The sequence below is a fragment of the Dendropsophus ebraccatus genome, chromosome 2 (genome assembly GCF_027789765.1).
Source record: "Dendropsophus ebraccatus isolate aDenEbr1 chromosome 2, aDenEbr1.pat, whole genome shotgun sequence".
NCBI lineage: Eukaryota > Metazoa > Chordata > Amphibia > Anura > Hylidae > Dendropsophus > Dendropsophus ebraccatus.
This window is the reverse complement of record NC_091455.1, coordinates 192,309,492-192,321,040: the sequence shown is the minus strand read 5'-3', so window position 1 is coordinate 192,321,040 and position 11,549 is coordinate 192,309,492.

The following is an 11,549-nucleotide window of genomic DNA, read 5'->3' as shown; positions in this document are numbered from 1 at the left end:
GACAGGGTGGCATGGCCTCTTATAGTCAGTGACAGGGTGACATGGCCTCTTATAGTCAGTGACAAGGTGGCATTACTTATAGTCAGTGACAGGGTGGCATGACTTATAGTCAGTGACAGGGTGACATAGCTTCTTATAGTCAGTGACGGTGGCATGACTTATAGTCAGTGACAGGGTGGCATGGCCTCTTATAGTCAGTGACAGGGTGGCATGGCCTCTTATAGTCAGTGACAGGGTGACATGGCTTCTTATAGTCAGTGACAGGGTGACATGGCCTCTTATAGTCAGTGACAGGGTGGCATGGCCTCTTATAGTCAGTGACAGGGTGACATGGCTTCTTATAGTCAGTGACAGGGTGACATAGCTTCTTATAGTCAGTGACAGGGTGGCATGGCCTCTTATAGTAAGTGACAAGGTGGCATAGCTTCTTATAGTCAGTGACAGGGTGGCATAGCTTCTTATAGTCAGTGACAGGGTGGCATGGCTTCTTATAGTCAGTGACAGGGTGGCATAGCTTCTTATAGTGAGTGACAGGGTGGCATGGCCTCTTATAGTGAGTGACAGAGTGGCATGGCCTCTTATAGTGAGTGACAGGGTGGCATGGCCTCTTATAGTCAGTGACAGGGTGGCATAGCTTCTTATAGTCAGTGACAGGGTGGCATGGCCTCTTATAGTGAGTGACAGGGTGGCATGGCCTCTTATAGTGAGTGACAGCGTGGCATGGCCTCTTATAGTCAGTGACAGGGTGGCATAGCTTCTTATAGTCAGTGACAGGGTGGCATGGCCTCTTATAGTCAGTGACAGGGTGACATGGCTTCTTAAAGTCGGTGACGGTGACATGGCTTCTTATAGTCAGTGACAGGGTGGCATGGCCTCTTATAGTCAGTGACAGGGTGACATGGCTTCCTATAGTCAGTGACAGGGTGGCATTACTTATAGTCAGTGACAGGGTGGCATGGCCTCTTATAGTCAGTGACAAGGTGGCATGACTTATAGTCAGTGACAGGGTGGTATGGCCTCTTATAGTCAGTGACAGGGTGACATGGCCTCTTATAGTCAGTGACAGGGTGGCATGACTTATAGTCAGTGACAGGGTGGCATGGCTTCTTATAGTCAGTGAAAGGGTGGCATGGCCTCTTATAGTCAGTGACAGGGTGACATGGCTTCTTATAGTCAGTGACAGGGTGGCATGGCTTCTTAAAGTCGGTGACGGTGACATGGCTTCTTATAGTCAGTGACAGGGTGGCATGGCCTCTTATAGTCAGTGACAGGGTGACATGGCTTCTTATAGTCAGTGACAGGGTGGCATTACTTATAGTCAGTGACAGGGTGGCATGGCCTCTTATAGTCAGTGACAAGGTGGCATGACTTATAGTCAGTGACAGGGTGGTATGGCCTCTTATAGTCAGTGACAGGGTGACATGGCCTCTTATAGTCAGTGACAGGGTGGCATGACTTATAGTCAGTGACAGGGTGACATGGCTTCTTATAGTCAGTGACAGGGTGGCATGGCCTCTTATAGTCAGTGACAGAGTGGCATGGCCTCTTATAGTGAGTGACAGGGTGGCATAGCTTCTTATAGTGAGTGACAGGGTGGCATGGCCTCTTATAGTGAGTGACAGCGTGGCATGGCCTCTTATAGTCAGTGACAGGGTGGCATGGCCTCTTATAGTCAGTGACAGGGTGACATGGCTTCTTATAGTCAGTGACAGGGTGACAGGGCTTCTTATAGTCAGTGACAGGGTGGCATAGCTTCTTATAGTGAGTGACAGGGTGGCATGGCCTCTTATAGTCAGTGACAGGGTGGCATGGCTTCTTATAGTCAGTGACAGGGTGGCATAGCTTCTTATAGTGAGTGACAGGGTGGCATGGCCTCTTATAGTAAGTGACAAGGTGGCATAGCTTCTTATAGTCAGTGACAGGATGGCATGGCCTCTTATAGTGAGTGACAGGGTGGCATGGCCTCTTATAGTGAGTGACAGGGTGGCATTGCTTCTTATAGTGAGTGACGGGGTGGCATAGCTTCTTATAGTGAGTGACAGGGTGGCATGGCCTCTTATAGTGAGTGACAGGGTGGCATGGCCTCTTATAGTGAGAGACAGGGTGGCATGGCCTCTTATAGTCAGTGACAGGGTGGCATGGCCTCTTATAGTCAGTGACAGGGTGGCATAGCTTCTTATAGTGAGTGACAGGGTGGCATGGCCTCTTATAGTGAGTGACAGGGTGGCATAGCTTCTTATAGTGAGTGACAGGGTGGCATGGCCTCTTATAGTGAGTGACAGGGTGGCATAGCTTCTTATAGTCAGTGACAGGGTGGCATGGCCTCTTATAGTCAGTGACAGGGTGACATGGCTTCTTAAAGTCGGTGACGGTGACATGGCTTCTTATAGTCAGTGACAGGGTGGCATGGCCTCTTATAGTCAGTGACAGGGTGACATGGCTTCTTATAGTCAGTGACAGGGTGGCATTACTTATAGTCAGTGACAGGGTGGCATGGCCTCTTATAGTCAGTGACAAGGTGGCATGACTTATAGTCAGTGACAGGGTGGTATGGCCTCTTATAGTCAGTGACAGGGTGACATGGCCTCTTATAGTCAGTGACAGGGTGGCATGACTTATAGTCAGTGACAGGGTGACATGGCTTCTTATAGTCAGTGACAGGGTGGCATGGCCTCTTATAGTCAGTGACAGGGTGACATGGCTTCTTATAGTCAGTGACAGGGTGGCATGACTTCTTATAGTCAGTGACAGGGTGGCATAGCTTCTTATAGTGAGTGACAGAGTGGCATGGCCTCTTATAGTCAGTGACAGGGTGGCATGGCTTCTTATAGTCAGTGACAGGGTGGCATAGCTTCTTATAGTGAGTGACGGTGGCATGGCCTCTTATAGTAAGTGACAAGGTGGCATGACTTCTTATAGTCAGTGACAGGGGGACATGGCCTCTTATAGTCAGTGACAGAGTGACATGGCTTCTTATAGTCAGTGACAGGGTGGCATGACTTCTTATAGTCAGTGACAGGGTGGCATAGCTTCTTATAGTGAGTGACAGGGTGGCATGGCCTCTTATAGTCAGTGACAGGGTGGCATAGCTTCTTATAGTGAGTGACGGTGGCATGGCCTCTTATAGTAAGTGACAAGGTGGCATAGCTTCTTATAGTCAGTGACAGGATGGCATGGCCTCTTATAGTCAGTGACAGGGTGGCATGGCCTCTTATAGTCAGTGACAGGGTGGCATGGCTTCTTATAGTCAGTGACAGGGTGGCATAGCTTCTTATAGTGAGTGACAGGGTGGCATGGCCTCTTATAGTCAGTGACAGGGTGGCATAGCTTCTTATAGTGAGTGACGTGGCATGGCCTCTTATAGTAAGTGACAAGGTGGCATAGCTTCTTATAGTGAGTGACAGGGTGGCATGGCCTCTTATAGTCAGTGACAGGGTGGCATGGCTTCTTATAGTCAGTGACAGGATGGCATGGCCTCTTATAGTGAGTGACGGTGGCATGGCCTCTTATAGTCAGTGACAAGGTGGCATGGCTTCTTATAGTGAGTGACAGGGTGGCATAGCTTCTTATAGTCAGTGACAGGGTGGCATGGCCTCTTATAGTCAGTGACAGGGTGACATGGCTTCTTAAAGTCGGTGACGGTGACATGGCTTCTTATAGTCAGTGACAGGGTGGCATGGCTTCTTATAGTCAGTGACAGGGTGACATGGCTTCTTATAGTCAGTGACAGGGTGGCATGGCCTCTTATAGTTGGTGACAGGTTGTCATGGCCTCTTATAGTCAGTGACAGGGCTTCTTATAGTTGGTGACAGGTTGTCATGGCCTCTTATAGTCAGTGACAGGGCTTCTTATAGTTGGTGACAGGTTGGCATGGCCTCTTATAGTCAGTGACAGGGTGGCATGGCTTCTTATAGTCAGTGACAGGTTGGCATGGCCTCTTATAGTCAGTGACAGGTTGGCATGGCCTCTTATAGTCAGTGACAGGGTGGCATGGCTTCTTATAGTCAGTGACAGGGTGACATGGCTTCTTATAGTCAGTGACAGGGTGGCATGGCTTCTTATAGTCAGTGACAGGGTGGCATGGCCTCTTATAGTTGGTGACAGGTTGGCATGGCCTCTTATAGTCAGTGACAGGGCTTCTTATAGTTGGTGACAGGTTGGCATGGCCTCTTATAGTCAGTGACAGGGCTTCTTATAGTTGGTGACAGGTTGGCATGGCCTCTTATAGTCAGTGACAGGGTGGCATGGCCTCTTATAGTCATTGACAGGGTGGCATGGCTCTTATAGTTGCACAGGAGGTGGGCAGGCCCTTTCCCCAGTGGGAGGGAATTACTTCCCCTCTATGACGCAGCTCCATTAGCCTCCTGTGCTTCAGCCCGGCCCGGTATCCGTGGATAGAACGGCGCCGTACATGGGAACCCGTGACGGCGCCGTTCTATCTGTGGGTCATATTAAAGAGCATGTCCCTGATGGTACATCCTCTTTAAACCCAAGCCATAGCAGCTGCAAGGTGGTAGGAGGTCTTCCTGCATGGCTTGAGTGGTTGTCCTCACTGGAAGTCCATCTGCCTGCTGAGGGTTCTGGCTGCAGTGGCCGAGTAGACGAATCAACCACTTTGACGCTGGATCAGTAAATAAAGTATATTTGTGACATTAGGGCAACTTTAAAAAAAAAAAAAAAAAGATTTCTTGTTTGTGCAACCTACATAATCGTCAGACTGAAACATAGTGCAACTACTGTAATATGTCATATATCTCTCCAGCATCCTAAAACTGTGGCCAAAAAAATTATTTTAATGTTTTTTTTTAAATTCAAAAATAGGTGCTGTTATAGTAAATTCAATAAATATAGCAAAATCTACACATATCATGCATGTCATGACACAAAGCTACCAGGAGGTGGAGCCAAATAGATACAGATTATTGTTTCTACTCAACTCTTCACAATTTCTTAATTCCCATCTCTTACAGATTGAGGCTATGTTCTCACATTGTAATACAACGGACGTTGTGTGGAGTGTCAAACAATGGCCGCTAAGAACATTATTTTCCACCCATACAAGTCTACTGGCCGTATGGGTGTGGCCGCATAGTGGACAGCAGAATGGCCGCATAGTGTGTGAACAGTCTATTTTCTACAGCAGAAAATAGACATGTTTATTAGTTAGTAGGGCCGCAGTGAACAAGTAGTTGATGCACTGTGTCCACAAGAACGTCCGTTGTTTTAATGAAATCAATAGAAATTAATGAATTTGGAAACCTATGGCCGTTGTGTGCAATGGCCACTATAGCCATCGGTTTCTGAATTCATTACAGTTTGTGAACATAGCCTATTTCAGACTTTTTCATATGAAATCTTCACGGATTGTCTGGTTTAATCTTTCATATCTAGCTTGATACAATACAGCAATAAACCTAAAGTTAAAGGTAGGCAGACACCCAGCCTCCCAGTCTCTGTACTACAATAAGAAAAATCCCCTACATCAGGCTGAATAGAGAAGCAGGGCTTCTGTCAGAAGTCTGTGTGGAAGCATGACAGCAATGGGGAAGGGTGTGTGTTCAGCATGGAAGTGAGAATCACAGAGCTGTGCAGGAGGACAGTGACAGGGACTTTATATACAGCAGTGTGAATGGCTGAGTGTAAGTGCAGGCACATTATAGCAGCAGTGTGTATAGCTGAGTGTGAGTGCAGGCACATTATAGCAGCAGTGTGTATAGCTGAGTGTGAGTGCAGGCACATTATAGCAGCAGTGTGTATAGCTGAGTGTGAGCGCAGGCACATTATAGCAGCAGTGTGTATAGCTGAGTGTGAGTGCAGGCACATTATAGCAGCAGTGTGTATAGCTGAGTGTGAGTGCAGGCACATTATAGCAGCAGTGTGTATAGCTGAGTGTGAGTGCAGGCACATTATAGCAGCAGTGTGTATAGCTGAGTGTGAGTGCAGGCACATTATAGCAGCAGTGTGTATAGCTAAGTGTGAGTGCAGGCAGATTATAGTAGGAATAGAGAGGATGGGAAACACAAGGGCTGAAAGAGACTGCAGGGAGCATGAAGGAATCAGTAGGACAGATGTGGGCACATAGAGAAGTTACAGCTATGAAGAGATGATCTCCACAGTCCTGTCCCCTGATGCAAGCTCCCAGCCTTAAGTAGTGCTATGTTTTGTAAGGTGAGGGAAACTTACTGGGTCAGAGTACAGTGCTGTAGACCCCGCTATGCAGACCATGTCCCTCCCACACTCCCCCTCCCACCCAGTACAGGGAGCTCTTAAACCAAAGCAATGCTCTTAAACCAAGTTACAATTTTGAAAAACTGTGAGCTCTTCTTGCAAAATGCTCTCAATTCAAGTTAATCTTAAACCAAGGTACCACTGTGTATGTATATATGTGTGTGTGTGTGTGTGTTTTACATTTCGACATTGAGTGGCATCAATAAGGGGTGACATGGTCCAGGAAGTGCAGGGCTGCTGAAGCCCTGTCCTGGCCCTGTTACCTGTCAGTGCTGCATGCTGAGTCTCACGTAATATCTGTGTCTTATGGTTCTATCAGACGAAGCAATTTGTAATGATTACTGATAAACAATCGCAGACGAGAGCATTTGGGAACAACCTGAAATCGTTGAATTTTTTTTTTTATTTGAAAGAATTTTTTTTTTTTTCGCCGGAGTACCCTTTTAAGGATGCACAAGAGTGTTAACAGTGATTTAGGCTGTATAGTCAAAATTTGCACCTTCTATAATGGTATGTTCACACGCTCAGGTTTTTATTGCATTTAATTAAAAATAAAAAGCCAGGAATGGATTTGAAAAGAAGAGAAATCTCAGTCTTTCCTTTATGACTCGTCCTCCATATATAATCTGTTTCTGGCTTTGGCTTCAATAAGTTTAATGAAAAACCTGACTGTATTTTTTTCCAATTAGGGAAGGTTGGCTCACACCTTAGGTGAGTATGGATCAGTGTTTATAGTCCATTATGACACATAAATCTGCATAAAACAGTAGAATAGGTTTAATCCAAGACCAGGGTAAAGTTTCTTCCTTTGTATTTCAGTAGCACTGGCATCATAAAAATGGCTGCAAATGTGATCACACCCTATCATGAAACTGAATATCCTTACTTGACATTTACTCTTCTTTGGAGAACGTGAGAAATCTTCATAAATAAGTTTCATATTCAACTTCTTTTTTTTATTATTGTAACCCAACAGTTTTCATATGTGACTCACGTTGTTTACAGGAAACATAAGAAGTTGACAGTGAAGAAGTCAACTGGAATAACTCCAGCGCCAGCAGTACAGTAAGGCTCTGTGCATATCACGTGAAGGAGGATCTCCTGACATGCATCTTCAGTGGTTCGTTATATATTGTTTTATTTTACTGTATATGTTTTGTATGAAATAGCGTCTACTGTATCATGCTAATCTATAGTGCAGTGATGGGGAACCTTGGATCTCCAGCTGTTGCAAAACTACAATTCCTATCATTCCTGGACTGCCAAAGATATGGCTTTGTCTGCCCAGGTATATAGGGAATGGGTAGTTTCCCAAGTGTCAAGGTTTCCCATGACTGCTATAGTGCAAAAGAGGTATACTGCTGCAGAACGGACCAACGAAGGCCATAAACTATAGTGGTATAAATACATTTGGTGTATATATAGGAAGCTTTCCCTTGTATATATGTCAGACATAGGGCTAAATATGATATAAACATTCCCTAACAGTCTTTTAGTTTGGGATATACTAACACAAAAGTTCCGATCTACATCCCAGATTCGGACTTTTACACCTGATCCCAGTTTTATATCATGGCACTCGGCCGGGAAACAACATTTCCCAGTATGTAGGAGCCGTCCATCTTGTAGTATCTGCCCACCATTGGCTCGAACAGTAAACACACTATCTATCTATCTATCTATCTATCTATCTATCTATCTATCTAGATTAGAGAAAGAGAGAGGAAACAACAGTGTTTAAATTCCCCTATACTACTCAGGAGAGGCTGTTGTTTCCCCGCCCTGGGTCAGGTGATAACTGTGTGATGGTGGTGGGCGGGGTTACAGATGAGGTGTTACAGCTTGTCTGGCAAAAGAAGAGACAGAGATCATGTGACCTGCCGCAAAAGGGAGGGGGAGGATAGAGGAATGGAGACAGAATGGAGCAGGAAGTGAGGATTTTCAGCAGCTTCAGGGTGTGAGTCAGGAAGAGCTGCAGACAAATGGACCAATTCATGTGATAGACACAAGCTTAGATTATGGGTTTGAACAGGGATAAATCTTTCTTATGCTGGGTTTACACGGAACGATTATCGTGCAAATTTGCACCATAACGATCGAATTTGAACGATAATCGTACGTGTAAACACAGCGAACGATCGAACGACAAGCGAGAAATTGTTCATTTTGATCTTTTTAACTTGTTCTTAAATCGTCGTTCGTAAAAAATTCGCCGATCCTTCCGTGTAAACAGTCGTTTACTGATTTTACCTATATGCGAGATAGGCTTAAGCGATTGCAAAACGATCGGAAAACGAATTTTCTGTACTCTATATCGTTACATCTAAATGCTGATCCTTATAAAAGAAAAATCGTTACTTTGAAATCGTTAATCGTACGATTGGGCGAATTATCGCTCCGTGTAAACCCAGCTTTAGGGTCCATTTACACAGAAAGATTATCTGACAGATTATCTGCCAAAGATTTGAAGCCAAAGCCAGGAATGGATTTGAAAAGAGGAGAAATCTCAGGCTTTCCTTTATGACCTGATTTATAGTCTGTTTCTGGCTTTGCCTTCAAAACTTTGACAGATAATCTTTCAAATAATCTTTCTGTGTAAATGGACCCTTAGGTTCCCCTTTAACTGAATGGGGTCGCATTGTGACCTACAAGGGGCCAGGTCCCATACACGCAGCAGTTCCGCTGCGTGTATGGGACCCATTCAGCTTCACAGTACAGGACCTGCTGCAGATTTAGCTGAAAACTCGCAGCGTGAAATCTGCTGCGGATCAGGTACTCGTGAAGTTACTCTAAATGAAATATTTTCCCAGGTTGAAAGTAATCCTCAGTACAACTCTGGTCCACAGCGCTCGCTCTTGTGATTTCACTCTCTTTGTTTTTATTGCAAAAGCAAACGTGTAGTAAAGGTTACAAGCTTCCTCATGGCAGGGCAATAGGGCAAAATAGGATAAATGCCCCACAAATTAGGTCAAAAAGTCCTATGACATCACAAGCAACAATACAATACAACAGGCTGCAACCGGCAGGCGCCATGTTATAGATCTGAAGGAACTGAGCAGGTTGATATATAGTTCCAGGATAAATTGACATTTATTCACATCATCTGCTTGTTATAAACAAATGGGTCAAGTAGGCGGTCCTACTCTGTGATTAGCAGCCCTCTACTGTATGTAACATTTATACACAGATAGCTGTCAGTCACTGAGCAGGACCGCCCACCTGACTACACAGCACAGAATATGCAGAGATTTACATGAACAAGTGACAGCTGCATATCAATCTGATATATACATGATGTCGAGGGATTGGACTGCACTGTTAGGCTATGTTCAAAAAATGTCTTTTTTTATGACAAGAACGGTCGTTGTTTTCATAGTGAAATGTGTTGCATTAAAGTCAATGCAAACAACGACTGTTGTTCACAAAATGTATTTTTTCCAGCCGTTGTGCATTAATTTCAGTGCAGTTTTTAATACAACAGCTGTTGCTTGACCGTATGATGTGTGAACATAGAGGGAGATTTATCAAACATGGTGTAAAGTGAAACTGGCTCAGTTGCCCCTAGCAACCAATCAGATTCCACCTCTCATTTTCCAAAGAGTCTGTGAGGAATGAAAGGTGGAATCTGATTGGTTGCTAGGGGCAGCTGAGCCAGTTTCACTTTACACGAAGAAATATTGAGTTGTTATCCCTAGACAAGGTTCACACTGCGCTCTCTGTCAGTGGTATATATTGGGAGGGCTAAAATGTATCCCCCAGGGTAAGCGAGCTAGAGACCTGGTGCTTCAAGAAGTCCCATAACCAGTTATAGCGAGCACATCATCTAAAGTTCTCACCCAAGCAGCAGAGCGCCCTCTAGTTGTCGAAGTTGAATTTCGCTAACCCTGTGCATTGGGATATGCTACCTGTTCTGAGATGGGAAATCACTGATGATATAACTGTCTGTATATGAACAGTTATCAAACATATATATGTTGCAGTGAAATGATAGAATCAGGGATTTGATCAAATCCCGGGAAATGATGAAATGACCGCGCCGTTCCATCATTTCCCTAGGTAATTGATCAAATCACTGAGCCCTTTCAGGGAAATGATGGAATGAACTCTATCATTTCCCCTCGCGACATAAAATTTGCTTACCGTCTGCAACCGCCACTGTCCGCCGGGAGGTGTGCCGCTTCGCTCCCCGTCCGCTTCCAGTTCCCTCCACCCTTCAACATGTCTCCTGCTCCCCTGGCCCGTCTGCTCTGCTCCCCATCCGCCCCCGCCTCCATATGGCTGCCGGGAGGTGTGCTGCTCTGCTCCCACGTCTGCCCTGCCGCCATATGCTTGCTGGGGAGGTGTGCTGCTCTGCTCCCCCGTCCGCCCTGCCACCATATGCTTGCTGGGAAAGTGTGCCGCTCTGCTCCCCATCCGCCTCCATTCCACCCACCCCTCCGCCACTCTGGTCCCCCTGTCTGCCTCCGCTAGCCTGCCGGGAGTTCCCGGTCGCCCTCCGCCGCCATATGCCTGCCGGAAAGGTGCGCCGCTCTTCTCCCCTGTCCGCCTCCGAACATAGAGCCGGACAACTCCTCGATCGTTCATTCCGTCATTTCCCTGAAAGGGGTCAGGCATTTGATCAAGTCCCTAGGGAAATGATAGAACGACGTGTTCATTTCATCATTTCCCGGGATTTGATCAAATCCCTGGACTCTATCATTTCACTGCAACATATAGACAGTCATAACATCAGAGCTTCCCTATTGAAGTCTGATAGTTTGGCATAGCAGTGAGTCCCCTCCTCCTTCTGAGCTCCCTGCAGAGTGGTGGTATTCCTGACAGCCACCCATCACATATTTCTAATGCAAATATGTGAAGGAGAGGAAGACTTTTGCTTTTGGGATAACTAATAAGCACTCAACCCAACAACAACTTGTTCTTGTTATGTATACAGAACAAATAACAAATGTTATAAAGTAAATGTAACTAATAGGCAAACTTTTAACCTGTCCCCTTTAAGAGTGCATTCCCTAATATGAAGCAATATTAAAGCGTGACGTGACCTTTCTCCCAGTCTTCAATGAGACACTGATAAATTGTGCCCTATCTATGGAACGTGATCATACTTAAATGCTTGATTATAAGCATCTATCTTTCCAGCTGCCATGCCCCGTATAAAAAAGGGAACCTGGCGGACTTCCCATTACTTTTTGTCCCTTTTAGTTATCTCTGCCATTTATCACTATTACTGAATTGTAGCTGCATGATATTAATTGCCAAAACCACATATTAGTAATAGTCAACTTCACAGATGGGATTGTTACAGTTCATAACATGCTGGG